Below are 18461 nucleotides of genomic sequence, written 5' to 3' on the forward strand. Positions count from 1 at the left end.
ACTGAAATTGTGAAACTCCATAATATAGATGATATATACTCTTAAAAGGTCACTGACCAAGGTAATTAGCAGGAACACTAATTACCGCTATAAGGTTAGTATGTGGATTAAAAGATGGTTAAGTTTTACAAACCACCTGACACGAGATGTAATTTTAATCACATAGATACATGTTCTAGGAACATGGTATTTGACAGACCCCGAATGAAACATTAAATAGAATTATGTTCGTGTCATTAATGTTTTTCATTCAGTGTCACGTGTAAAGTATGAGGTATTTATCGTTCCCACTAAGAAATATGTATGTGTGATTGCTATCTACCGCTGTCCGTAAAAAGCAGTCATAACGGTAGTTTTTCCATATGTATAGCTTAGCTGAGGAAGTGATAGTTTACCAAGAATACTATTTGTCCCTCGTATCTCTATACGAGCTATAGCATCACTGGGCCCCTTGATAGAGTAAGATTATCTGCTAGCGGTATAATTACAAGAGTAATTATATTTGATAATCTGCTCAAGATCAAGAAAAGATTAAGTTAGCAAGGATGACACACATCTACCTTGAAACTAATCTGATAGCTATGAGACAGAAGAACAGACACAAGTAAATTGTTTACTGGATCGTGATATTGTACAGTACAGCATCATCTGTGTAATTGGATGGTCATGATGTGTTGCCAGACGCCACCCATGATTATAGAAGTTAAAACGGTTTTAACTCTATTTACCAACATAACACAGATCCTATTGGGTCACACCATATAGGAGTTAATCGGAGAATCTTATTTTGATTGATTATAAATTGGTTATGATCAATGATAAGATGGTTATAATTAATTATACATGTTATAATTAAATTATAAATGTTATGTAAAAATAACAAGCAAAAATATTGGTTAATTTATAAACGTGTATGACACGTTGTATAAAAGTTAACCGGTTAATTTATAAATGTGCAGGACACATTGTATAAATTACCGAAACAACAACCGCAAGAAAAATATATATAATTATTCATAATAATTATACGAATATTATTTGTGTTCGGGCCGAGGGCATTCGGATCTTTTCAGATTCGTCCTTATCCGCATGACATGTCATCGATCCTATCCAGATGACACGTCATCGACACCGAAACAAATAACCGAAAGAAAAATATATATATAATTGTTCAGAATAATTATACGAATATTATTTGTGTTCGGGCCGAGGGCATTCGGGTCTTTTCAGATTCGACCTTATCCGCATGACACGTCATTGATCCTATCCAGATGACATGTCATCAATCCTATCCACAAGGGCAAAATGGTCATTTCACACCTATGCCACCTTGCATGTGTAGAAGCATGGAGAAGAATGTGGAAGGGTGTGGAAGGGGTATTTTGGTCATTTCACATATAAAAGGATGAGGTGTCAATGGCATATCTTGTAAATAGGCCGAACTTGGAGGGCATTTTGGTCTTTTGCAACCGAATCTAAACACTATAAATAGGGGTGGAGGGGTAGAGAGAAAAATATATATATATGCACATTCACATGTATCTTTTCGTGCAGAAACGAATCGGTATTTTCTCTCTTTCTCGGTTTCTCTCCCAAATAGTGTTTCGGTTGAGAAAAGAAAGTTATACGTAGTTGACGTATAATCTTGCGGGTTGTTGTGGAGTATATTTACGGGATTGATGAATAGTGTTTTATCGAATTTAGCGGTATGTCAGTTTTGCATATTGATGAAACTGAGCAACTGAAAATTCGTGTTTACGGGTTTTCGTCTTATTCCCGTGAATAGTGTTTTTGCAGAATTCCACGGTTTATGGTATTTCTGGCAGAAGAAATAAACCGCTCTCCGGTTAGTCCTGGTGGATAACCGATAGAGGTATCACACGTGTGATACTCCGAGTCGATTCCTTCCCTGGTGAGGCTCTACTCGCTCGGTCTGCATTCCAACTATGATTTGGAAACAAGGTATAAATATGTTATATTAATCTATTTAATTGGTAAGTAGATTAAAGTTTTAGAAATCAATCATGGAGTAGATATGTAAAAAGGATTAAATTGGGTTTTGATGCCAAAGGAATACTGAAGGTGGACCGCCTTGGAAAGTTTCCTGACATACCCCGTTTAATCCTGAGCTTAAGTTGGCTGTAGAAATTTTTGTTCTACGGTCATTCCGCAACTTAAGCCTAAACGGATTTTGGTTAGCACCCCGTAAACCCCAACAAACGTTACCAACGTTTTATCCCAGTTTAATTAACCTCACACATACTTTACCAAGTTTCTAATTTTACAATTTGTATTCTTGATAAAAGTCTTTGTGATTTCTTCAGTCCAAGCATATTATACTGCAGTTCTTACTCTTCTTGGACCTACATAATCTCAAAATAGAAGAAATCGTAAAATTCAATAATTGTATGTTTTTGCAAATTAGTCAAATAGACGTAAAAGATTATTGTACGAACAACATGTGTGTGTATGGAGATGGGCTACGGTACATTGTAATGTATAGTCATTTTTGTACATTATACTATAAATCACGTGATTCTAAGTTCAAATAACTGATCCAAACCGTTCATCTTGTTGTCCATATTAATATGTGTTTGGAGACCAAATTTTACATTTTTTGAAAATATTTTACTATTTTTTTTAGATTTATTGAAAATCATTGTTTTCAGACAAATCTGGACCATAAAAAAACAACGATTTTCAATAAATCTAAAAGAATAGTAAAAAATTTCCAAAAAATGTAAAATTTGGTCTCCAAACACATTAATATGGACAACAAGATGAACGGTTTGGATTGGTTATTAATTTGGACTTTGAATCACGTGATTTATAGTCCAATGTACAAAAATGGTTATATATTGCAATATACCGTAGCTCATCTCATATGGAGATGTGTGTGTGTGTGTGTGTGTAGAGAGAGAGAGATCTGAGATGGGCTATGGTGCATTGCAATGTATAGATCCTCTTATACATTGGATGTAAAACGTTAATTCAAAGTTTAAACAATCAATTTAAAGGTCTCAATTGCTCTTCATATTGAAATTGCTCTTCAATTGCTATTTTTTTAGAATTTTTGAAATTATTATTTTTTTTTAAATTTGGACCATAGAAAAACAACGATTTTAAAAAATTCTAAAAAAATAGCAAACAATTTCCAAAAAATGTAAAATTTGGTCTCCAAGCACATTTTAACATAAATATCAAAATAAACGGTTTGGATTGGTTGTTTTGAACATCAAAACTAACGATTTGTTGTCTAATGTACAATATGATATATACATTTCAATGCACCATAGCCCAACTATATATATATATATATATATAGAGAGAGAGAGAGAGAGAGAGATGGGCTATGGTGAGTTGCGAAGTAAAGCGACTATTTTACTTCACATTCATATTTTGCGATTTTAAAGTTCAAAACATCGATTCGAACCGCTCAACATGATCTCCGTATTGAAATGTGCTTGGAGACCAAATTTTACATTTTTTTTTTGGAATTTACTACTTTGAAAATCGCCGATCCGGTGGTCCAGAAATATTTACTGTTTTTACTGTTCACCCGGATTTTTAGATTTTCAAAGTGGCTTAATAAATAGTACAAAAATTTCAAAAAATGTAAAATTTAGTTTCCAAGTATATTTTATTATGAAGAACATGTTGGAAGGTTCGAATCGGCTATTTGAACTTTGAAAATGAAGATATTATATGAAGTAAAATAGTCGCTTTACTTTGCAACTCACCATAGCCCATCTCATATATATATATATATATATATATGGCACGGCTAAATTACTGCCGGCAGCATTTCAGCCGGAGGTGCTGCCGGGGCTTTTTATTTTCTGATGTCAAACAACAGATCTAAACCGTTAGATGTTTAATCTATATTATAATCTACTTGGAGACCAAATTTTACATTTTTTAGAACTTTTTTACTATTTATTAAGCTGGTTTGAAAACCGCTAATTTCAATGCTGTAGAAATTTTCTGAAATCAGCGGTTTTCAAACCAGCTTAATAAATAGTAAAAAATTCCAAAAAATGTTAAATTTGGTCTCCAAGTAGATTATAATATAGATTAAACATCTAACGGTTTAGATTTGTTGTTTGAACATCACAATTTACGATATTGCCCCGGCAGCAATTAATGTGCATTCGTATGCATATGGCCCGATATGCATACGGTCCAAATTTGAAATTTCAAAATCCAAAACGTAGATCCAAACCGTTCATCTTGTTCTCCATATTAATATATGCTTGGAGGCCAAATTTTACGTTTTTCTAAATTTGTTTACTATTTATTAAGCCACTTTGAAAATTGTTGATCCAACGGTGACTTAACAAAATAGTAAAATCAGCAGCCACCGTTGGATCAGCAATTTTCAAAGTGGTTTAATAAATAGTAAAAAAAATTCAGAAAAATGTAAAATTTGGTCTCAAAGCACATATTAATATGGGAAACAAGATGAACGGTTCGGGTCGATGTTTTGGATTTTAAAATTTTAAATTTGGACTGTATGCATATCGGGCCATATGCATACGAATGCACATTAGTCACTCTCTCTCTCTCTATATATATATATAGATAGATAAATAGATAGAGAGAGAGAGAGAGATTTGTTAATATATAAACGTTTGTTCCTAGGCCATGGAACAAACGCTTCGATTTTACATTTGCAAAGTTTAATCAGTTGAACCAAACCGTTGAACATTCAATTTATATTAAAATGTACTTGGAGACCAAATTTTACATATTTTGGAAAAAATTTACTATTTATCAAATTAGTTTTAAAATCGTTGTTTTCAATGATCCATAAATTTTTCACTAATTATTAAAATCAGTGATTTTAAACCTGACTTAATAAATAGTAAAAAAAACTTTCAAAAAATGTAAAATTTGGTCTCCAATTACATTTTAATATAGAGATCACATCTAACTGTTTGAATCGATTGTTTGAACTTTAAAAATAAAAAAACCAATTGATTGCACCACAACTCCGGAATAAACATTTTGATGTTAACTAATATCATATATATAGAAAGAGAGAGAGAGAGAGAGAGATGGGCTATCGTGAGTTCATGACTCAAAATGAGACTACTAAGTTTTAGTATATAAAAATATACTTACTTACCCTAATTCTACTCTGTCGGATTACAAGCGTATAATCCTACTGTGTAGTAGTGTCGGGTGTCAATCCACAGGGATATATCTTTGTATGATTAACAACGTCTACTAGTATAGGTTCTTTGGTTTGTTTGGTTTGTGTGCTAATAGCAGCAACAGCAGCAGTAGTAGTAGTTAGGTTGATTTTACAGTTTACTCCGGCTAGGTTTTAGGTGGAGATGTTAATTGTTGTAAACCAAAAAATATGGAGCCTCTAGGGTTTATACTTTATCCTTATAATTAATTTAGAATATATTATGGTACTCATGTTTACCCACATACATCACTGTCACTAATCCATATGCGGTATAAACCACCCCGCAAACAGAGCCAAATCCGATACTATAATTCCCCAAGGATATCAGGATTCGGTCTTATGCGTATTTGAAAGGTTATCTGACACTGAGGTCGGCTTGTGAGAATAATTCATATTGTCATAGGATGTAATATAATTAAACCACTCACACTAATCTAATTAATCACATTCCCCTATTACTCGCTAAGTAATAACACTAAACCCTACTTCTTACGAAGTAATAAATAAATTCCTAATTATAATTCAACATGCAATCTAATTTATATCCTGCCAAGGGAGCCCACTTGGTTCTAATCCTAGTCTTTGAACCGCTGCCAAGCCTCCTTAGCCGAAGTGCTTAGTACTTACTCATATACGTTTGTTACCATATACAATGACCTTACACCTATTGGTATGTGGAAGACATTGGCATATAGTAGACAAAACTATGTATGGAATGATACATTTCAATAACATTCAAATAATAACGAAATCTCAAATAAACATAAAAGAAAAATAAATATATAAAGAAATAATATAGAATTCAATACACCTAAACCCTAGAGAATAGAAGCTTAGCTTCTCAAATCCATGACAAAATAAAAGGAATAAAATAAGAAAGACATAACCACAACCCCTGAAGATTGAAGACCATTCTTCCTTAGATGATGCCTTCTTCTTCCACCTTGGTAGGGGCGTAAATGGTCGGATATGGATCGGATAATGGCCTTACCGTATCTGTATCTGTTATAATTTTTCAGATACGGATATGGATATGGATGAGATATTAAATGTTACGGATACGGATCGGATATTGGACGGGTACGGATATTTTTCATAATTAGCTTGCTGGTTACAAAACATCTATTATATTAGATGAGGGATCAAGTTACAACAATTTTTGAGTTACAACAAGCATTTTCTACATTTTTAAAGTCCAAATCGTCGATCCAAATTGTTAGATGTGATCTCTACAATAAAATGTGCCTGGAGACCAAATTTTACATTTTTTGGAATTGTTTTACTATTTATTAAGATGGGTACAAAAACTAGTCAAATTCAAACCATTGAATTTTGTACCCATCTTAATAAATAGTAAAAAAATTCCAAAAAATGTAAAATTTGGTCTCCAAGCACATTTTATTGTAGAGATGACATCTAACGGTTTGGATCGACGATTTGGACTTTGAAAATGTAAAAAATGCTTGTTGTAACTTGTTGTAACTCAAAAATTGTTGTAACTTGATCCCTCCTCTAATTTTGTTGTTAATATATTAGTCACTAATTATGTCATAATGTTATATTGTTCATTAAAATATATATATTTATATGCAATTTAATAAATTAATTTAAGAACATATAGCACATTTGTTGTGGTTTAAAGTATAAACGGTCGGATATGGATAGTTAAAAGTCTTACCTTATCCTTATCCATTATATTTTTTTGAATATGGATATTGTTGTACCCTAAAATATTGCCAATTAAATATTGGTAATAATTTTAATGCTTGGAAAGATGCCAAATGTTTTAAAACATTCCCAAGACAAAGGGAAATGATATGCTAAAATTCATGGTAATATTCTACATTTAAAACCATGAATTTTGATGTAAGATTCAGATTCTAACTCCAAATGGTCAAGGAGTTATGAATTTTCAAAGTTTGTGCTGATTTGGCAGCTTCTGAGTGGTGCCACCTCAGCCAGGGTACTCCTAGCAATAAACCTAGCTTCTCTGGGTGCAAATTGGGAGTTCCTAAGTTAAAACCTGACCCTGGGACCCATTGTCAGTCTCTCAAGGTTAAATTTCGCTGAAACTCAGATATGAGTGAACTCAGCGCATGGGGAATGAACTCCATACACCGAGATGACAGTGCAATGGTGCACGATGCACCCTGTCCAGCCAGATCAAACGAGGGAAGCGCTGAGTTTAAACTCAGCGCCTTTGACCTCTTCAAATCGCGTGCACCCAGAGTGCCATACACCGTGCCGCTGCCCTCTACACGGTCTATAATGCGCCAAGCGCAGATGGAATAAGGGACAGAGTAAAGAGAGAAAAGAAGGCACGTCAGGGTCACTGACGAGTGGGCCCATTGCCCTGACAACTCCTTCTTCCTCCTCCGCGTCTTCTGAGCTCCAATCGGAGCTTGAAATTCATGAAAATTGAAAAGGAATTGAGCAGATGCTCACCTAAACTCGAAAGAGGTGCACTTCCTCTACTCCTTTCTATATTCTCTCAAGCCTAAGCAGTGGCTACTCTCTCTAAACAAAGCCGAGAAAGAGGGAAGATGAGAAAACGGGATGGCCGGTTAGGATCGCCTCAAGCTTTGAAACTTGGCAGGGTAATGCCTAAGGCCAACACGATGACCTTACAGGTGTCAATTTGATCTAACCAAGTCCAATTTTATGAGAATCATGAATCGGTACTATGAGAAGTCCGACTAATGGCTAAAGCACCAACCCAGCTGTCTAAACGGTAAATTGAGCTTTGGCACATGATAAACAAGTGAAGGCGATGCCATGTGTATATGCTTTGCACCCTGAAGCACAATAATCAAGGCAGGTGCAAGTTAAGCTCAAGACTAGCTCGGCACAGCACACCATATGCACTAACGGCTAATGAACAGCTCACAGGTCCCCAGGACACGTGTCAAATGAACCTGAGGTAATGCCAAAATAGGAGAATATACTCCTGGAGGCTGGGAGCATGCATTCCCTCATACCTCATCCACATGGCAGTAAATCAAGGGCTATTGATGCCCAGGGCTGTTGTTGATGCAATCTAAAGGCTCAAATGCATCCAACACATTTAAATGACATGTCAAAGTATAATTGGGTGATCCCCTACACAAAGCACACATGGAATGAAGCCAATCAAGCAGAGGCATTTGATCAAACACCTCTGGCCAAGATAAGACCACCTCAGCTGGGGCATTACGAAACCCTAGCTCTCTCTGCCTATAAAAAGGCACCTCAAATGAAGCTCACAAAAAACACACAGACAGAAAGAAAGAGACAGCTAGAGAAAGATACACACAATCAAGCTCTAGATACACACAAACACACACTTTACATACAAACAGTGGTGCACACACACACCATAGGCTTCCTCAAGCTTAATTCATAGGTAATTAAGTCTTGGATTCAATGTAAGGCCCCTAGGGGGCCACCTCATGTACTAATTTCATGAATAAAGCTTTATTTTTGCCATTTTGATCTTCTTTTTGTTATTCTTTGCTTTATTTTCTGTTTCTGATCTGATCATCTCTCTTTAAAACATCAAAAAATATATACAAGCATTTAAAATACAAAAGCTTATCATTCTTGTACAAATCTTTCATAAAAAACACATTTTTGTACATTTTCTTCTATTTTTCTCTCATCTTTTTTCTTTTCTGCCTCCTTGGATCACTTTTGCAAATTAATTGAGGGCTAGGATGAGTGTAGTGAGCCAGCTGGCATCCTTGCTCATCTAATCCCTTGATTTCTTTGATTAAAAGTGATTAAAAAAGGAAAAAAGTGACTTAAATCAAAAGATAATCACACAAGGGTTGTTTAAAGTGAGCAAGTAAGCATCCTTTGCAGTTCTCAACCCTAAGTTCCCTTGAGAGAGCCTATTTGCAATTAAATCCAGAGAAACAGTGAGGTTATGCCCTTTTAAATGGCTAATTTCATCATTTTAAAGGACCTAGTTGCAAAAAGTGAGAAACTGAGGACTAAGATGTAAATAGACAGCAGTTATACTGCCTCATGTCATTTACTTTCTTTATCCAATGAAGTTTTGATGATTTTGCTCTCTAAAATCAAGAGGACATGCTCAAAACATGATTTCAAAACAATCAGGGATCTCCCTGCATATTTCCAAGTCATAACCTGCTTTTTAAATGATGGTTCTATGAAAATTGAATCCTTTAATCTTCATTTTATGCTTACTGGTACAATAACAGTGGCTAAATGCCCTTGAAAACCTGTGTTGGACCAAACCAGACCTTTGATCTTGTATAAAATGATCTACACTACCTCCTGGTATCACACCAAGTATGGACCCAGCACAATATCACATGAAAAGCACCTCTGGTATAATGAAATTCATTGAAATGACCTCTGCTGATAGATCAGTCATTTCAGAACATTAGAAGGACCAAACTGAAAAAATGAACCTCACAGCTAAATAAAGCACTTCAAAATACACAAAATTGATATAAAGTTTGCATCATTTGGATATTCCTACGGAAAGTTATGGATCTCCAAAGTTCATCTTTAAAATATGGAAATTCTGTAATTTAAATTGGTAAAATTACCATCAATACCCCTGACATTGAACAAGTCATTTGATTGAGTAAATAAACTCAGAAAAGTTCCAAATTTGGAACAGAAATTCTTAATACATATATCTTTGAGATCATGAAATAAAATGGGCTCATCATATACATAAATCATGAGAAAATGGATCTAAAAGAACTGAAATAATAACTTCTAATATGTTTTCCATGATAAATTGATCTGGAATTCATTTCAATCCAATCCAATGCCTCTGACATGCTCAAACAACTTGTAAATGACTCAAATGAACTCTTTGAATGTCTAATCAAGCTTTGAAACCTCTGTACCATCCTCTGGTACCAATGTGGCATTGAAACCGAAACCACAAAACCCAAATCATGTCTGAGGCCTCTTTGGATGAGAAATTGATGTCACCAAGACCTTCCATAGCCTCACACGATCTCAAATGACCAATCAATTGAAAGTAATTCTAAAGAAATCGATTGTAATCGATCTGGAGTCCAATTGGTACCGATAGGTACTGTAGATACCTATTCCACCGTTTCCGATGGTCGTCGACGGCCGACACCGGCACCAATCGACTCCTAACGTCAAGACGATCACAACCATGCCCTTGGCCGGCACCGCCGTGATCTAGATTGGCCGGACTGAGTTCATCGAGGAAGAACCCTAGCCGGGAAACCCCCTTGCACGATCCTCAAAGCAAGAAACACGAATCCTAAAGCAGTCTTTGCAATCTAATGGATCAAATTCAAATCAAATCCAACGGGTCCTGACACTTGGGCCCCACATGTCATATGTTTAAATCAATTAAGAGATTAACCCGAATCTCAAAGTTCAAATGAATGGTATCTGGGGCTTTGCACATTAATTAATGACCCAGTATACATCTTGAGGCCCAAAAGCCTAAATCTTGATATTAAAACCCAAATCTTGAAGCCCAATTAACCAAATCACCTCTGCACTAATCCTGAAGCCCAATGATTTCAATCCAGTGGCTTGTGTACATCTCAAAGGCCCAAAGCTCAAATCTCAAAGCTCTACACTGATCTTAAAGTCCACATATGACCAGAAGATCCTCTTTTGCACATAAACCCCTCTGTTTTATTAAAATATACAGAGAAGTCCTTGAAAATTTACATAAAGGTCCCTGCCAGCATAAAATCTCCTCAAACAAGCCCTTAAAGGCCCAACTTACATTCCAGACTCTGTCAAAAGCCCAAATTACAGCCTCAGGTCCCTAGAAATTTACAAACAGGTCCCTGGAAGTACAAAATCCTCACAAATAAGCCCTTCCAAGTCCTTTTTGGCCATAACTTTCTCATACCAAGTCCAAATCGACTCAAACCAGTTCCAAATGAACCCAAATTCAATCCTCTTTAATTTTAAATAATATTTGGACATATTCAAATCTCAGCCATAATCTGAAATGACCAAAATGTCCCTCTCTTAACATGTTTTATAAACCAAAGTATAAAAGTGACACCAAATATTGCTTTTTCATACTAAAACTATACAAATGACATCTCTTATGAATATCCTATACACTTGAAATGTATAAAATCCATGTCTTCATGCATATATCATGACAATTGACCAAAACATACCTATAAATCAAATGAGAACCAACCATATGACCAAAACAGATCATACATGAGCCCCTTTAGCCCCATTATTCGATTCAATTCGAATAGGCACAAATCTCGGAATGCATGAGGTGTTCAGTCTGACCCGAAAGGTCTTTCTGATGTAATTAACAGCGGGGGCTTGCGCCCGTCGGGAGTAAAACGTCCTCACAATCGAAAATAATAAAACCTCCGACAACTGATCATGAACGTAGGTTGTCACAAGGGGTGAACCGGAAGGAATGCAGAGAGAAATACCCAGTGGACGTCTTCCCCTGAGTTCGGTGACCTGCTCACGTTCACTTCAAAGAACCAGAGCACTGAACCCAGCCGGGAGCATCTCCACTCACACCCACATGCAAAAATACCGCACCGTTAGCTAACCTGATGCCGTGCAACTTTCTGCCACCTACAGATACAAATATGGATACGGATATAGATACGGATCAAATAATTTATGTAATTTTTTGGATTCGAATCCGGATAAAATCAGATAATATATGATCCGTTTACACCCCTACATCTTGGACTTCAATAGCTTTCATTCATCAAACTCCAGAATTTGCACACTATTCTACTCTAATTTCTAGACTTACACAACTAAAATATGCACACTAAATCACATTACATGAGGGGTTTATATAGTAATCCTAAGGGTGTAGCCATGGAGGTTATGGAGGCTATCTTTAGCATTTCGAGGTTATTTTTAGCCTCTAATACTATAAATAACATCACCATATATAAACTTTCAATCATAGCAAGCCTGCCACGGCTGTAGGTTCGTCCTTCTAGAAGGTTGCCGCTCAACGGCCGAGATTTAATCCAACCAAGACAGTTCACGGATCCAATCCGTGTGCTTATGCAGCCTAGGCGTTGGATCCGCATATGGCCTACTCCAGTCCTCATGGCACCTGACTTAGCCGATTTTTCTATGTTTTCACCATGTTGTTGTTGGGGTTTCGGGGTAACCAAAACCCGTTTAGGCTTAAGCTGCGGAAAGAACGTAAAACAAAAATTTTACTTCTAACTTAAGCCAAGGATTAAACGGGATATGTCAGGAAACTTTCCAAGGCGGTCCACCTTCAGTATTCATTTGGCATCAAAACCCAATTTAATCCTTTTACATATCTACTCCATGATTGATTTCTAAAACTTTAATCTACTTACCAATTAAATAGATTAATATAACATATTTATACCTTATTTGGGAGAGAAACCGAGAAAGAGAGAAAATACCGATTCGTTTCGACACGAAACGATACGAGTGAATTAGTGGTTTTTCTCTTTACATGTACCCCTCTATTTATAGGCTTTTGATGAGGTTCGCAAAAGACCGAAATACCCCTCAACATATGCCTATTTACAAGATATGTCATTGAATGGATAAGGATGATGACATGTCATGTGGATAAGATCGATGACGTGTCATGTGGATAAGATCGATGACGTGTCATGTGGATAAGGATGACATGTGAAAAGACCAAAATGCCCTTGGACCGAATTCAATTAACATCCATATAATTATTCTGAACAATTATATTTCTTGCGGTTGTTGTTTCGGTAACTTTTATACAACGTGTCCGGCACGTTTATAAATTAACCAGTGTTTTTGATTTGTCATCTGTATGACATTTATATATTAATTATAACCATCTTACTATTGATCATAACCAATTTATAATCAATCACTATAAGATTCTCTGATTAACTCCTATATGGTGTGACCCGATAGGATCTGTGTTATGTTGGTAAATAGAATTAAAACTGTTTTAACTTCTATAATCATGAGAGGCATCTGGAAAAACGCATCATGACCATCCAATTACACAGATGATGCTGTACAATACATATCACGATCCAGTAAACAATTTACTTGTGTCAGTTCTTTTGTCACATAGCTATCAGATTAGTTTCAAGGTAGGTGTGTGTCATCCTTGTAAACTTAATCTTTTCTTAATCTTGAGCAGATTATCAAATATGATTACTCTTGTAATCATACCGCGCGCTGATAATCTTACTCTATCAAGGGGCCCAGTGATGCTATAGCTCGTATAGAGATACGAGGGACAATAGTACTTTTGGTAAACCATCACTACCTCAGCTAAGCCATGTATACCGAAGAGCTACCGTTATAACTGCATTTTACCGACAGCGTTTGATAACAATCACACATATACATTTCTTAGTAGGAAAGATGAATACCTCATACTTTAGAACTTAACACTGAATGAAAGCATTAATGACACGAACACAATTCCGTATAATGTTTTATTCAGGGTCTGTCAGATATCATGTTCCTGGAGCATATATCTATGTGATTAAAATGACAACTCCTTGTTTATGGTCTGTAAAACTTGACCATCATTTAATCCACATACTAACCTTACAGCAGTAATTAGTGTTCCTGCTAATTACCTTGGTCAGTGACCTTTTAAGAGTATATATCATCTATATTATGGAGTTTCACAATTTCAGTCATGAACTCGAAATGATCCATAAATGCAATAATACTCAAGGCAACAAAATGATATTAATCATCCAATTCATGAACAAAGCTTTATATATAATCAATTATCGTATTATTGACTTCTAGATTATTACACTAACAGTTGTATGTTGTGCACTTCGTGTGAGGTGTTGCATATTGTTACGTTACGAAACTTTAACAATTAAATTATGAATATCGTAAAAGCAAGAGTCGAAAATTGTGCTAATAAAATAGACATTTAAACCTTAATTAAGGTTCCTCTAAATAAGTAAATTAAGTATGAATCGAAACCGCGTCGAAATTTCGAAGTTCTGAACCTTTATAGGTCCAGTGCGTCCGCACTGGTGGTGAGTGTGGGTGACTAACCCGCACTGGATTCTGTTTTCCTTGAGTTGTTTTCTGAATTTCTTCTCAGTGCGTCCGCACTGAGTTGAGTGCGTCCGCACTGAGAAATTCTGTATTAACTGAATTTTCCAGAATGGGACTAACTACTGAGTGCATACGCACTGGATTTGAGTGCGTCCGCACTGGAGTATTCTTCTGTGTTGATTGAATTTCTTTCCAAAATCCGTCTAAGTACTGAGTGCGGGTGACCGACCCGCACTAAAATTGAGTGCGTCCGCATTACGCTCAGACATTTCCCTTGTTCAGTGTCGTTTTCATGAAAATTTGACTAAGTACTGAGTGCGTCCGCACTGAAGTATTCTTTTCTGTGTTTTCAAGCTGCCAAAATTCTGCCAAGTATTGAGTGCTGGTGATCGACCCGCACTGAAAATGAGTGCGTCCGCACTCGTGTATATTTCTGTGTATTTTCAACTGCTGAAAATATGTTCCAAGTGCTGAGTGCGGGTGACCGACCCGCACTGAATTGAGTGCGTCCGCACTCAGGGTGTTTTTAACCCTAAAACCCAAATCGAACCTTCTCTCTCTCCCCACAGCCCACTTTCCCCATTTTTATGTGATTTTCGCCCAAGAGAGAAGAAAACGAGCGTGAGAGCTTCCTTTCCCGCTCAAGCCCCGGTTGCGAGAAATCGAAGTTGGAACCGAGCAAGCGGCAGTGGATCTCTCCTAACTCTCCGATTCGGTATTCCTTTCTCTCTTTCTCTCTTTCTCTCTTTCGAAACCTCGAATTTTATCGATTTCTCGGGTTTTCATTTTAAACCCGAGATTTGTGTTCGAATTGCTCGTGGACTAGTTCCTCTACACTCCTTGCTTGTTTATTTGTCAATCTTTTCCCGATTTCCTTCCGATTTCGGATTTCGATTTTTAGGGTTTTCGTGCCAAAACTGAAATCGGGCATAATCGTGAATTGATTTGTTTAATCCAACCGATTAGACTTGCAATCGGTAGGGTTACCTCTTGATCTTGAATTTCTAGAACGTTTAACGGTTAATTTGAGGTTTTGACCAAATTAGGGTTTAACCAATCGGTAAATCGAATTGTTACGAGAACCAAAATAGAGAACTGGTACCTAAATTGTTACCAAATTGGATTGTATATGGCTAGAGGGCCTAGATGCAAATATGTGCAGTTGTAGAGATTGTTAATAAGAAAGAGGGAACCGAAAAAAATTGAGTAAGGAATGGACCAACCATTAATACACTAAAGTAAACGTATAGACCACCGAACCAAAGTTAAACCAAGTATATGTGTAATATAGGCGTAGACTCGGTCGAGCAAGATCTTGCGGGACACTTCGAGACGTCTGATCCTTAATTAAGCGGTACGCTCGTCGTAACTAGGTGCGGGATTCTTGGACTTGTTTGATACTTTATTTTTAGGAATTAAACTGTTATTCGTTTGTCATGTTGAATCTCATTGATTGCATCATTGAATTGTGTAAAGCATTTGCATAGCCCAATCAAATTAAACTCGAATTGATATGACTTGAGTGATTTGCATGCTGGTATGGTTGTAGGTTGTGTCGATCTATTATGATCTGATTTGATTGAAAGTCACCACAATTTGATATGTATGTGAATGGATTTACGAAGTTAAGCACTTGGATCCAATGAATTTGCAAAGTCGGGCTGTATGCTGGCTTTTATTTCTCAGGATCCTAATGGCCTTAGGTGAACGGCCCTCAATGTTTCCCATTACCGGTTGGGACGAGGGAGGGTGATTATGTTATGATGTGTGAATTGGAATCGTGGGTGACTAGTGTGTAACGTCTATGGCTCGGTGGCATTTTCCTACGTGTTAATGCATTTGGAAGGTCAATTGAATATTGCGAATATTGGAAACGATTCTAAAGAGAATTTTCTTTATGTGACTTGAACCAGACCTTAATAAACGGTTAAGCCAAGCGATTACAGATGGGTGTCAGATAAAGGGTCCAGCTCGGTGGGTCATCTGTAGGTGTCAGTAACCCTACATATGTGGGTTTGATAAAGGGTCCAGCTCGAAAGAACATCTGTAATTGCTACAAGCCCTAATAAATCGAGTTAAGCCAAAATATGTGTTGTGTTTGAAATTCAGTTTGGAAATTCCGTTAACTGTGATTTATCTGATTAATTGTTGTCGAGCATTGGCATTCTGTTATTTATGAATATATATATATCTGTTTGAACTGTTCTGGTTTGGGTTTCATTGTTGAATATGGAGTTTGATTGCAAGTCCAATAATCTAACTGTGGCAAATTTCGCACTGAGAGTTTATTCTAACCCCCACCCCTCGGGTTATTTTACAGGTACTGGTGCGACTGATTCCGGAGAGGCACGCGAGTAGTAGGCCGTAGTAGCTTACCATTACATGACCCTAGATATGTTTTGTTTGTATAGATTTAGGGTAGGCCTCATGGTTGGTATCCGGATGAGATACTTCTGTTGTATTATATTCTGACCAGACTGTGTACTCTGATTATATATTAGAAACTTGATTTATATTGCTTATGGTTTTGATTGAATTGTTAATTGCCTTGTAAGCATACACGGCGTTGTATGCTTACAGCGGGGGACTGTTGCGACCCGTGGCCACGGGGTGTGACACATACGCAATGTGATGCCCTATTTAGACGCTACCTTCAGAATTAGCCTAAATATGACATTGTTGCTCCGTTTTCAGCCTAAATACGCAACTTTCTTCAAAACCTGTCAAAATAGCCTAAAAACACGTTTGCAGTAAATAATTAAAAAAAATGGTGTTATCATGAGTTGCGCAATAAGGATCTTGTTTTACTTCACGCTTATATCTCTGTTTTCAAATATCAAACAGTCGATCCGAACCACTCAAATAAGGATGGCCTACCCGCCTCTTCCTGGCTCAATTTTTTTAATATAAAATAGGATCCTGATAACAATCCCTGCAACTTTATCCCCGCAAAAAAACCCTGCACAAACTGCCAAAAAAATCATGGGGGGACCGCTCAGTCATTAGTAAGCATTTCGTAAACTATTAGTATTTAACTTGAAGCATCAAAGTATTTATCTTGAATTTGCAAAGTATTAATCCCTATGCAATGATCTCTATTTATGAAATAATAAATCAATCCATCAATTGTCCCTGCACAAAATATATTTTTTTTAATCATCCCCGCACAACTAGGGACCATTAAATAAATAATCCCCTCAAAAATATTTCTCAGTTATCCTCGCACAAAATTTCCTTTTTTTTGGATTGTCCCTGCACAACTGGGGACCATTAAATAAACAATCTCCTCAACCAATGATAAATACTTCTCAGACATAATGATAAATAATTTATGCTATATGCATAAATACTTCTCAAATATAATTGCAACTTTGAGTAGTACATTAATAATAAATATTTCTCAGACATAATGATAAATATTTTATATTACATGGATAAATATTTTATGTTACATGAATAAATACTTCTCTGACATAACTGCAACTTTTAGTAAAACATCAATGATAAATACTTCTCAAGCATAATGATAAATATTTTATGTTACATGGATAAATACTTTATGTTACATAGATAAATATTTCTCATACATAATTGCAATTTTCTTATATATAAATATTTTCTTATAATTTTGGACGAAAATTTTAACTGAGAATTTTTATTCTCTATTTTGTATGTATGCATGTACATATATGTATGCATGCACATTATAATTTTCTTATGTATGTATGCACATATATGTTGATCCTTATATTTTTCTATTGGAGATGCAATTTTGTTGGAGACCTTTAACCAAGAGGTATCATGTCATGAATCACATGCACACTCCTTTTTTGATATGTTGGCTCTAATACAACTAAATATGTATGAAATTTCGGTCCAAACTAGATCATGACCAAGCATTTTGGCAACATGAGCACATGGTTACTAAGTGGTAAGGACATAACTTCTATACAAACATTGTATTGGATCTTGAGGAGTATATGTTATGTGGATCACATGGGATTGCATGTGTACAGAAGGCAATATGTATATATGTTGCATGAATTGAAATCTGTTATGGTTTTATATGAAGAGTTAGGCTGGGGTGCTATGGATAGCATAGTGGCCTCCCGTGCTACGGCTCAATATTCAAATTTTCAAAATCCAAACGGTCGATCCGAACCGTTCATCTTATTCTCCATATTAATATCTGCTTGGAGACCAAATTTTATAATTTTCTGAATTTTTTTACTATTTATTAAGC

This window comes from Carex rostrata, chromosome 24 (genome assembly GCF_964058835.1).
Source record: "Carex rostrata chromosome 24, lpCarRost1.2, whole genome shotgun sequence".
NCBI lineage: Eukaryota > Viridiplantae > Streptophyta > Magnoliopsida > Poales > Cyperaceae > Carex > Carex rostrata.